Source organism: Cryptotermes secundus, unplaced genomic scaffold (genome assembly GCF_002891405.2).
Source record: "Cryptotermes secundus unplaced genomic scaffold, Csec_1.0 scaffold120, whole genome shotgun sequence".
In the NCBI taxonomy this organism is placed as follows: Eukaryota; Metazoa; Arthropoda; class Insecta; order Blattodea; family Kalotermitidae; genus Cryptotermes; species Cryptotermes secundus.
In genome coordinates this window covers 2,049,354-2,061,382 of record NW_019742442.1, presented here as the reverse complement: position 1 = coordinate 2,061,382, position 12,029 = coordinate 2,049,354, and the positions used below count along the sequence as shown (strand labels likewise).

The 12,029-nt window shown below is 39.8% G+C and overlaps 1 protein-coding gene across 3 annotated transcripts in view; it reads left to right on the top strand.

Moving 5' to 3' along the window:
* Positions 1-12,029, top strand: part of LOC111873080 (putative fatty acyl-CoA reductase CG5065) — a 71,594-nt gene that overhangs the window by 28,750 nt on the left and 30,815 nt on the right. Inside the window, exon 1 of one of the 3 annotated variants that reach the window (XM_023867475.2) lies at positions 6,392-6,475. The exons of the other annotated variants lie outside the window; for them this stretch is intronic. The gene's annotated coding sequence lies outside the window, so the exon portion shown is untranslated. Of the gene's footprint in view, positions 1-6,391; positions 6,476-12,029 lie in introns of those variants that run through there. 3 annotated transcript variants of the gene reach the window in all.

The following is a 12,029-nucleotide window of genomic DNA, read 5'->3' as shown; positions in this document are numbered from 1 at the left end:
AATAAGGGCTCTTCTTAGCTCTCTCGATTAACTGAGATTCTACGTCTCCCTCCATATCGTTAATTCTGCGACCGAAAGTGTCATCTGAAAAAGAATTCAAATCAACATCTTTTAGTAACTTGTTGCCATAGTTTTTACCACATCTTTTATAGCTGAAAGAAGTAAATTTTCCCTTATAGAATGAGTTTTTTTTTGTTTTGTCTATGTGCAGACTTAACAGGTACGATGCTTCTGGTGCTTTCTTATTAATTAACAAGTAATTGGTTGAAATGTGGATAACACATGTTTACTTCAAATCTAACAAAACAACAAGGGAAAGCGGGAGCAATAAAACCATAATGTTGTTTACTATGTCTCTCTTTTATTACCCGTCTTTCTGCAGCTACCAATTATCGGCGCGGTCCCTCCTCTGAAGTCAGTGACAATACAGTCACACCCTCATATCCTGGAAATACCGGATTCTTGTCTGGGCATTGAAATGTTCATGGAAATTAGAAAGTTCTTTTTTTAGTATCCATTTTATTTCATCAATTTTTACTTGCTTATTTAATTTTAATTTGTTTTGTTTGGATAATTTTTAATTTAATTTTATTTATTCTACTTGCGGACCACAGATGATAAACGCTGTTCTAGATATAACTCGTTCCTCGGAAACGCCGATAAACGCATAACATACGACACACTGTCACACTGCAGACGAGATTAGATATTCCCCATTGTAGCGCTGTGTCAATGCCAGCTGTCGAAGCATGTAATCGCATGTTTATAAGTTTATACCTCATATCAGAATACCTGTCTGCTGAAGAATGGTAAAGTCATTCACACAGATATGTGACAGTACGTTACTGCCGAGGCGGATTGAGCCGAGCGATAGTATGAGGAAGCATTCAGGATAAGTTGAGAGGTCAACTTGCACATAGCTTTATTCCCAGACTGTTGCCCATTCCGTGGGCCCCAGAAGCAATCAAAGCTGGTAGTCCCGACCAAGCTACCCCAGCTCACATGAAAGGACATAAGCAATGTATACTCAAGAACATTAAGATAAGCGGGGCATTGCAAGCATGGGCAAAGGGAAATTCATTCAGAAGCTTGGTCGGAGAACTTCAAGATAGACTTGCGAGACCTAGTCAGGGATAACAAGATAATATTTAGATGAATATTATGGTAATAAGGTTTGACAGTGTGGACTGGAATGAACAGGATCAGGATAGGTTCCAAAGGCCGTCTTCCGTGAACAAGGCAATGAAGTCTCAGGCTCCATAAAAACAAAATTTCTCTAGGTCACATATGTGAATAGGTACGTACATACGGAAATTTTCGAGCTGCACGAATGGGGCTCGATTCGTTGCAAAGAGGGGCATTGTGCTCTGTCCTCTGCTACATACAACCTCACAGCTAATGGGTATCAAGCTGATCATTTTCTTCCATCTAATATAGAAGCGTAGAACGCAACCTGTTTCTATATCGATCCGTCTTTCCGTCCGTCCGTCTATCTACGTATCTATCTATCTATCTATCTATCTATCTATCTATCTATCTATCTAGTTGAATAACTAATTATGAAGTAATGAAACCAGATGTTACGCATTTTTAACACCATACACTTGCAGTAAAAACGACACCAAGCCAGCTGAATCCGGTTCTTCCTTTTGTATAAACTATTATTATAAAATCTATTTTAATATTATTTTTTTCATCTACTTCGCGGTCTTCGAGGTGTATTCAAGATATTTCTCTTAGGTCTGCATCCAGACGAGCCCAGAAGACTGAAAAGGCACAAGCCAACCTAACGACGGGCCTCACATAAATCTAATACATACAGTAACAAAGTCACACTCGAAATATATTCATAGAGAATGCTCACTGGAGCATTACTCTCCCCGACATGTTCTTTCTTAGTATTTAAGTCTTAGGTTAAGTATTTCATAAGATGCACTTACAGTCCTTAATATGGACTGACTGTACAAGAAACGGGGGAAAAAAATGTCTGCATCCATGTCTTATTTTACTATCTGACGTAAGTGTTCAGTACAGCGTAATCTAGGCGCAGGTGCTGTAGGCGAATTGTACAGAAGGTAATGATCCTCGTTGCGTAAGTTTTCTCTAACAAACATGTTTTTATTTACATAAATGATGTATAATATGTCACGTTAGACGATATTTCTTGTTATAAACCAGTTATATTAACAACGGACATGTAGTTATCTCTTCATTCATAAAACCTGTTTGAATTTATCTCCTTTAAGAAACTCTCTACAACGTACCTTACGGCACATTGCAAAGTACAGATCGATACATCATTTCAGCGTGCATCGACCTGCTTCATTAATAGAGAAGTACAGCCTTTACGAGAGCGCACGGTGACGAAGGACAGAAGTAAACGAAGGAAAAAAAGGAAGATGAGAGGGGGCAGGTGGTTTGTTCAGGGCAACTTCTAGATTAGAGGTGAAGGCTAAAGCAAACTTTCTTATCTACATTGTCTTATAATACCATCTCCTAAATAGCTTCATGTTAGAGTCTTTATTCGACGAGCAGTAATGCCTGTATCAACAAAGTACGCCAAGCCCCATAGAAACGCAGACCTACATTATAGACTGTGATACATGATCCCTGTGTTTGAGCCTTCTAAGACCTTAGGATATTGATTTTGAGTCATTTGCATCTTGCATTTCACGGATCATTTTGTAAAATACTCGTCCAAGACCTTAGGATATTGATTTTGAGTCATTTGCATCTTGCATTTCACGGATCATTTTGTAAAATACTCGTTTTTCAGCTATAAAGTTAAGGTAAAGCTATCCCTGTAACAGGCCATGAAGGCCCATGGGGTTGTGAGACGATGAGGGCCCCAACCTTTCTAGGCAATCGGCTCACAGATGTCGGTAAGGTTGTCAGCCTTACGCGCCGGCCGCCCTTTACCCCACAGGAAGATTCCTGGTATTCATTTCTGTTAGAGGCTGAGTCGAACCCAGGGCCATAGTGCGGCTGGAAGGATTAGGTCAATTGAAAAAGCCCACTTCATCGGGACTCGAACAAGCGACCTTCAGACTTGTAGCATAGTGCCTCAACCAACTACGTTACCGCGTGTCCTCTTTTTCTTGCTATAGTAAAAACAAAGTTTCTGTTGAAGATTAGATTGATGATATCTGCTGGGAGCTGATACCTTTTAATTCACTGTATCGTTACCAATGTTTCGGAGGTACCTGTTGCCTCTATCTTCAGGATAGAAGAGTGACAAGAAAGTGGAGAATAGTTGTACGGATACACGGAGAAGGAGTATGCGACCGGGGCCCTGAGCGAAATATCGGCTCTGAAATTCCCAATTCTCGCAAAGCTTCACTTTTTCCAAAAAGTGTAATATTACAATTATGTCCATTTTAATATGATTTGAGGTCTCACAGCGGTGGTTATGAAATTCAGCCGACGTTTCATAGGAACATACCGCCTTAATGATTAGAGAGAAGGCCAACAAGAAACCAGCATGAAGCAGATAGAAAGCAGAGACCTTCTTACTGGTATCTTGTCTCTGAAGAAGGAAGCGATATGTTCCTACAAAACGTTGGTTTACTTTCACTGGACTACACGGTATTATATCCCAGAAAATATAATTCTTCACGTAATAATACGTACCTGTTGTCGCAGACCCACGATCCACCCAGGCGATCTTCAGGTCCCGTCAGAGGTAAAGAACTACTGGGAACTTTCCTCTTGGTTTGGGCACTGTGGGATGGCAAGTTTTGGCACTGTAGGATGACACAATTGGGCACTGTACGATGGCGGAATGCACACTGCATTGTCTGAGAAATGGCGGCATAAAATTTCTACTGAGCATCTATGAAGTAGTAGAGCCTATTAGTATTACTCAGGATATCCCACGAGGAGGTTGGCTGTATCGTCTCCAAAAATCTGTGTTGCGTTAATTTTGATACTCTTAGCAAGAAGAATAATCTTTTTACCAGCAAATTGGACTTAAATTTGAGGAAGAAACTAGTGAAATGATACATTTGGAGCATAGCTCTGTATGGGGCTGAAACATGGACACTTAGAGCAGTAGATCTGAAACATCTGGAAAGTTTCGAAATGTGGTGTTGGAGAAGGATGGAGAAGATCAGTTGGACCGATTATGTGAGAAATGAAGAAGTGTTAATTAGAGTCAGTGAGCAGAGGAATATCCTACACGAAATAATAAAACGGAAGGCTAATTGGATTGGTCATGTTTTACGCAGAAACTGCCTTCTTAAAGAAGTTATTGAAGGAAAAATAGAGGGGCGGATAGAAGTGACAAGAAGACGAGGAAGAAGACGTAAGAAGATATTGGATAACCTTGGGGACTGTCATTTGAAGGAGAAAGCTCTAGATCGCATTAAGTGGAGGAATTGTTTTGGAAGAGACTGTGGACCTGTCGTCTGACAAATTACTGATGATGATGATGATAATATACTCTTACAATATAAGCATACAGGTAATTACTTCTAATATTTTCTATGCTTTAAATCTGCGTTACCCATGGGTTTCATAAAGAGAGCAAATCTCAAGCAGTAACGCCTTTGACTTGCCTCACTCAGATCCGCTTGCAGGTCGTTTATAATGACTGAGGACTTCCGTGACTTTCACGAATCCTTCCAAATAAATTTCAGCATATAAAGTGAAACTGGGTCACCATAACTTCGTCCCACACACTTTGAAATTTATTTTTCGCTAATTATCCTACCATACAAGGTCTGCGTTGGTAAATACATCGTATTAACAGAGAGAAAGTTGAACAATTTAAGGAAAAATACATGGCTTCCACTATCCTTGACCTCAGCAGCAGATGGAGGCGAGTGGTCAGCTACGTAACCTGGCAACTTTACCCCAGGGGAAAGAGCCCCTGCTATCCACGTGATAGGAGGCTAGGCCCCACAGACCGTCTGGACACTATGGAGTAGAGAGAATTCTTCAGCCTGTAAGCCCTTAGCTATACCGACACAGCTTTTCTGACTCCTCAGCAATATAGTGTCTCCAACTTAAGCTATATAACAGGAATTTCACTTAAATTTCAATACAAATGAACCAGTACATTGGTTATGTACTCTGCGTTTGTTTTTGTCTAGAATGTTAAATGCAGTTCATGTGAAACAGAAGAGTTCTCATATTCTTTGGAATTTCGTTATATGTAATTTTATTATATTAAAACCTTATCTAATGGGTGGATGATAATGAAGTGGAAAAGACGTTGAAAGATGAGGCGTAATTTTGACATTTTCCAGTAAACACTGGGAAAAATAATTGGAAAACCGCCAACTTAGTCCTATTCTGACAGCGGTTCCAAACGAGTATCTCTCAAATACAAGTCCAAAGCGTTCTATTGTAAAAACACTTCATTATAAATATTATTCATTGTCCGGATAAAATTAAAAATATGCGCAATTCGTCATTTCCTATTCCCTTTCATAAATAATACCAAATGGGGACAAGCAGTAGCGTAGTTGGTTGAGGCACTATGCTACAAGTCAGAAGGTCGCGGGTTCAAGTCCCGATGAAGTCAATGGATTTTTTCAATTGATCTAATCCTTCCAGCCGCGCTATGGGCCTGGGGTCGACTAAGCCTCTAACATAAATGAGTACCAGGAATATTCTTGGGGGTAAAGGGCGGCCGGCGCGTAGGGCTGACAACCTTGCTGTCATCTATGAGCCGATTGTCTAGAAAATGTGGGAACCTCAACATCTCACAACCCTTACTAATGTTGTATTTTAGCGTCCTGTTGCACTGATTTAAGTCCATGATTTATTTAATCCGTCTTGCAGTGCATACACTCATTTTTCTCCTTCTCTCCCTCGCACTACATGTTTCGGCAGTATAATACACGCAGTCGCAGGAGCACGACACAACAAAACCACAACACACAAGATAGTGAAGGAGTGCTCCAACAAAGGAGAATGGGCGTGACTGACGTAGTGAGGGGCGACGTAGCGATGTGGTATCCTGAACAATTTTAATATTTTTAACGTTTGACAATGTATATGATAGATACATATTTTAGTTATTTTAATGTGTGAACATGGCATGCAATGAACTGGTTTGACGTGGATAAGTAAGCACCTGAAGATGGCATTATTATNACGTTCCTCCGAAACGTCGGTTAACACCACATATACACGGTGCCAAATCCCAGAAGACTGCTTTCTTCATAGTCACCGCCGTGAAAGCCTCAAATCTTACATATATTACTGTTATCTCTTGCATTTGTCCTTGGGAAAAAATACATGCAATTTGTGACGTCATGGTTCAATTACTGGATATACAGGTATGCTGTATATATGACAGTGGTGTACTTTGCTTATCACCCTGACCAAGGGGGTTCTACAAATTATTTAAACCCCGCAGTACATAGGAACACGGACAGTTTGTGCCGGAGCCCCCAACGCCAAACTCTGTGGAATGTGAAAGCAAACGTGTTTCTACGTAGTATATACTGTGTGTACCTGGTGTATGGTGAGTCTTCTAAGTAATAACCTCTTCCCAATGCCGAGCGGTCTAAGGCGTGTACTGTCTTTGCTCGCTTGGAAACAGGGATCGTGGGTTCGAATCCTACTCAGGGTGTGCGTTTTCTGTGTTTGTGTACAGGTAGAGGCCTCGCGACGAGCTGATCACCCGTCCATGGAGTCCTACCGAATGTGTAAGATGTTGTATTTTAGCGTCCTGTTGCACTGATTTTCATCCATGATATGTATACAGTGGCCGTCTTGTAGTGCACTCAATTTCATCTGTTACTTCACGACATGTTTGGGCAACATAGTGCCATCAGATAACACTCGCAGCTAAAAAGGGAACACACATCGCAAGACACGGTTTACACAGAATATAAGAAAAAACGACCCCAATAGTAGAAGAACCACACGCAAGTTTGTAATTAAGACACATAAGATGAATAACCTTAACAAGTTCTAGTGTGTGTAAATTTATTATAGTTGACGAATACGCACTTTTTAAATACTTTTTAAATAATTTTAGAAAGACATATAATGGCAAGCAATGCAATAGATTAGCGTAATTAGGGCACCTGATGATGGCACTATGTTGCCGAAACATGTCGTGAAGTAACAGGTGAAATTGAATGCACTACAAGACGGCCACTGTATACATATCATGGATGAATGTGTAAGATCTAGAAAATCCGAAGTGAACGGAGAAGTTCAGGGAGGCAGGCCTAGGCCTACTGGGGCTGTAGTGCCAAGGGGAAAAAAAAAATCTCTTCCCAAGAGGTTTGCCTATCGAAGTTTTGAAGATGCATCCAGTTCTCCTATTCAGTCACAAGTTTCGCCTGTCATCAGTTCTCGACGCAATTAATGCGAAACATTTTGTCGTAGTGTTTTGCATTCTAGTAAATTTTCTTTTAATTTTACATAAGACCAACATGAGACCCAACATTTATAATGTATAAGGTTGACCTTCTGGGTTCGACCCACATCGAGAGTTGATGTACTTTCAACGTTTCGACACACACTGCAGTTCCCATCATCAGGATGAATTAGAGCTGAATAATCTGTCAGGACATAGAAATTACTTTACCAAAAGAATGATTCACTGTTTCAGAATTAATTATGGTTGGAACAGAAAAGAGGGCCTAAGCTGTGCAAACTGAAAGCGAAAAACGAATGCATCTATCCATACCAGAGACTGGTCTACAAGTAGTTCTTGTTATTCAGCGGGTTTAAGATTCCCTGTCTTGGAGCCTGAGATTCTATCATATTGATGGCAAGAACTCTCATTGAACTTAGTCCTGAACTAACCCATTATATCCACACCTTCTAAGATCACTTTGAAAATTATCTTTCCACCTTCGTGTATTCTAAAAAAAAAACGTTCCCTTCCATCGAATATTAGAACCAACACTGTGAACAATTCGTTTGTCTCACAGTCCCTACTGGATAACCGAACCATTCAGTTAACTTCAAAAATTTCAGTTTCCCTGTAAAGAAATTCTCCTCGTTAGTTATGATCTGTGTCTATTTTTGCTTATACATAAAGTAAAGTAACGGTATCCGTGTAACAGGTCGTGGAGTCCCATAGGGTTGTGAGATGTTGAGGTTCCCACATTACCTAGACAATCGGCAGCAAGGTTGTTAGCCCTACGCGCCGGCCGCCCTTCACCCCCAAGAATATTCCTGGTACTGATTTCTGTTAGAGGCTGAGTCAACCCCAGGGCCATAGTGCGGCTGGGAGGTTTAGGTCAATTGAAAAAATCCAATGACCTAATCGGGACTTGAACCCGCTACCTTCCGGCTTGTAGCATAGTGTCTCAAACCAACTACGCTATCGCGTGCCTCGCAGAAAATGTTGTAGCATCGGGAATTAAACCTCTGAATCTGTAGGCAGGAATTCTGACCACTAGACCAAAGAGGCCGTCCACGTTACGGTAGCAGCGCAAGAAAAGGGGTTAGTTATACGGTTAGTTAAATATATATAGTTAGTTATTTAGTAAACCAGCCAGTGGTTCGCAAATATATCGGTTGGTAGTTTGTAGATATATCCATCAGAATAAGTTCAGCCGTTGTGACAAGAAAGGGATGGAGAATGAGTGCACATCTTGTATTGTTGTCATCAACCCGAGTTTTAAGGTTCGCATTTAGCTCAAGCGGTTAATCGCTGGCTTCCCATCGCAGCGGCCCGGGTTCGATCCCGGGTCTGGTCAAGTGGGATTTGTGGTGGACAAAGTGGCCCTGGGGCAGGTTTTCTCCGAGTACTTCGGTTTTCCCTGCCAATCTTCATTCCACCAATTGCTCCACAATCACCCTCACCTATCATATGGGCTGGTACAATAGGCCAGAAGTGGCCGCAGTACAAGGGACTTAGTCCCACCCCAGCAATAAAAAGAAAAGAAAAAAAAAAAGGTTCACATTTGGCCTCAGTCCTTGCAACGGAATGTGATGTTAGGAGAATATCATTAAGACATTACACGTTACGTCAGAAAAAGCATGTAATTAATAACAGAGGGGCAGAATTTGGGTCAGTTTTCGGATGATTTAATATATAATTTCTAAGGGTTCAAGTTTTTCGTTTCTGTGTTTATTTCATGGTAGTGCGTCCGTCATTCCATATGTCGTCATTTAACGTTTGCGAATTCGTACAAAACGGCTGTGAACCTCTACAGAAGACTGAACTGAAGATGACTCACTATTTACGAGATGGATTGCGTTGATGTCTTAAAAAAATTCAGGATTCTAAACAACTATTGGAATCATGTGGTCATGGGTCTGATATGCATGTATGAAGCAAGGGAGACTAAATTCTTTCTATTAAGTCTCTGGATACCTGTTTTCGTATTTCGCCTCTAACTCTCACTTCCATATCTTGAGGTTAGCAAGAGAACAAAAATGGAAGTAATGAATTCAAATATTTGTAAGATTTTTAGAAAAGTAACACAGAGGGAGGGAGAAATAGAAGAGTATAAAAGTTACAAACAAATTATGTGGAGTGTAAGACGGTTCAAAAATATGTCAGAAAGTTACACTTTAAATTTCAGATGAGAATAAAAATTTATTCCCTAATTAATTACAATGTAGAAAACAATACCAAATTCCAGTGAAATCCTATGAATAATTCTGGAGACGTATTATGCAGACAGGCACTTCAGAAAAATAAATAATAAATAATAATAATAATAATAATAATAATTTATTTGTTGACTCAACAACAAGGTCAANACACACACACACATCACTTAAGCAAATAAAATATTTGAAACAAACAAAGTAAGTTATCATCTACTCATGTGGAATAGACGAACATTCGGCAGAGTCCAAGTTCAAAAGTTTTCCGCTAGAAGTAGCTCTCATCTAGAGTTGCTATACTTTTTCGCATTCGTAGCCGCAAATGTAAATAGCAGCAAATTATCTTCATTTTCTCCTTCGGAGGAGGGGTGAGGGAAGTGGGTCGCCGTATGACTCTTTATGGCGTCATTGTACACGCCTCATGTTTAATTTTTCATAGATAAAGTCACATAATGTTCTCATCATTAGTTTAAGGTATGAAAACCTTGACGCTACAGTAACGTTTCTCAGCCGGGATCCTCGGACACCTGGGGTCCGCGAGGTGAGAACATGAGGTTCCTTCCTTTAGGTTTACATCGCCCTCATTTTATTGTCATTGCTGCTAGTAAAATTATTATTTCTGTAACGTTTAAATTGATGAAATCGAGAATCCTCAAAATTTAAGTACAGTTTATCTGAGGGCAGGGGCACGCGGTAGCGTAGTTGGTTGAGACACTATGCTACAAGCCGGAAGGTCGTGGGTTCAAATCCCGATGTGGTCATTGGATTTTTATCAATTGACCTATTCCTTCCGGCCGTAATTTGGCCCTGGGGTCGACTAAGCCTCTAACAGAAATGAGTACCAGGAATTAATTACATAATTTTCCTAGGGAGTAGAGCGCGGCCGGTGCGTAAGACTTACAACCTTACCGCCATCTTTGAGCCGATTGTCTAGATAGTGTGGGACCCTTAACGTCTCACAACCCTATGGCCCTTCACAGCCTGGTACAGGGATAGCTTTACTTACTTTATACTTACTTTATCTGAGGACAGGAACCAGTGAATTTTGTGAAATTCTTGAGTAGGTGCATAGCTGGCGGCTTCTGAAGAAGGACTAATCTCCATAGAGTTAGTTAGTTAAGTAAACTTTATATATATTTTATGTTTGAACGTTAATTTTGAAAAGGAAATGTAAGTCGAAGAGAGCTTGCCCTATCGGACGATGTTTCAGATCACTTAATCGAAGGAATTATCTCATATCACTGGTTTCAAATTCAAAAAGATGACTCGACAGGCCATTTCACTGGTACGTGTGTGTGTTCGTGTGTGCCTGCGCCCGCGCGTAAGGCTTATTGGCTATTGCAAGAAGGATATGAAGGAAAGAATCCTTTGCTGCTTGAAACTGAAAACTTATACTTTTAACGAATGTATTTTTAGCTCTTTGAAAGAATTAACTGAGAATAAAAGGCTGCAGTAGAAATGCTATATCAACGTACGTACAGTTGGAACTGCAACAATGATAGGACTTCACTCGAGAGTTACAGCTGGAATTAAGAGAATATCTCACCCTGATTTGGTTGCAGTTCTTTGTTATTTACATCGCGAAAAACTTTAGTCCAAAAATATGTCACCAAAACTCTGGGAAGTACTTTCGTAAGCAATTAAATTGGAAAATTTCGTCCATGATATGTATACCGTGTCCGTCTTTTAGTGCACTCAGTTTCATCTGTTATTTCACAATATGTTTCGGCAACATAGTGCCATCATCAGGTGCTCCATTTACGTTAATCTACTGCATTGCTTGTCATTATGTCATTGTAAAATTATTTAAAAAATATTTTAAAATATTTATCAATCATAATAAATTTTTATACACTAAAATCTTGTTAAGATATTCATCTTATATGTCCCAGTTCAAACCCGTGTACGGTTCCTCCACTATGGGAGTCGTTCCTCTCACTCTCAGTGTATATCTGCAACGTGAAAAAGGTACTTATTGCCGAAACATATTGTGAAATAACAGATGAAATTGAGTGCACTACAAGACGGACACGGCATACATATCATAGACGAAAATCAGTGCAACAGGACGCTAAAATACAACAATGGAAAATTTAATTAAAGAAAATGCTACAAATTCGCAATTGTTCTGTGTGTTGTGTGAAGAAATGGGTTCGTCACACAATTTTCTTCTTTTGCAAACTCAAATCCTCTGATTTATGTCGAGGTAAAACCCTGGCAGATGAAAGTAGAAATATAAATAGTTTTTGAGCACTATAAATGAATTAAACCTCTGACTGCAGGGAAAGTTAAGCATCGTATGCTTGTTATGAACGATAAAACAAAAGACTTCAAGAAACTCCATAAATTTGGTCCCAAATAAGATATATATATATATATATATTTACGACGTATTTCTTCCATGCTGCCAAATAACGACCAATATTTATGTCGTGTTTGGTGAAAAGAAGAAGAAAGGTATCATCGAAACACATCAGAAAACACTCACTAAAAAT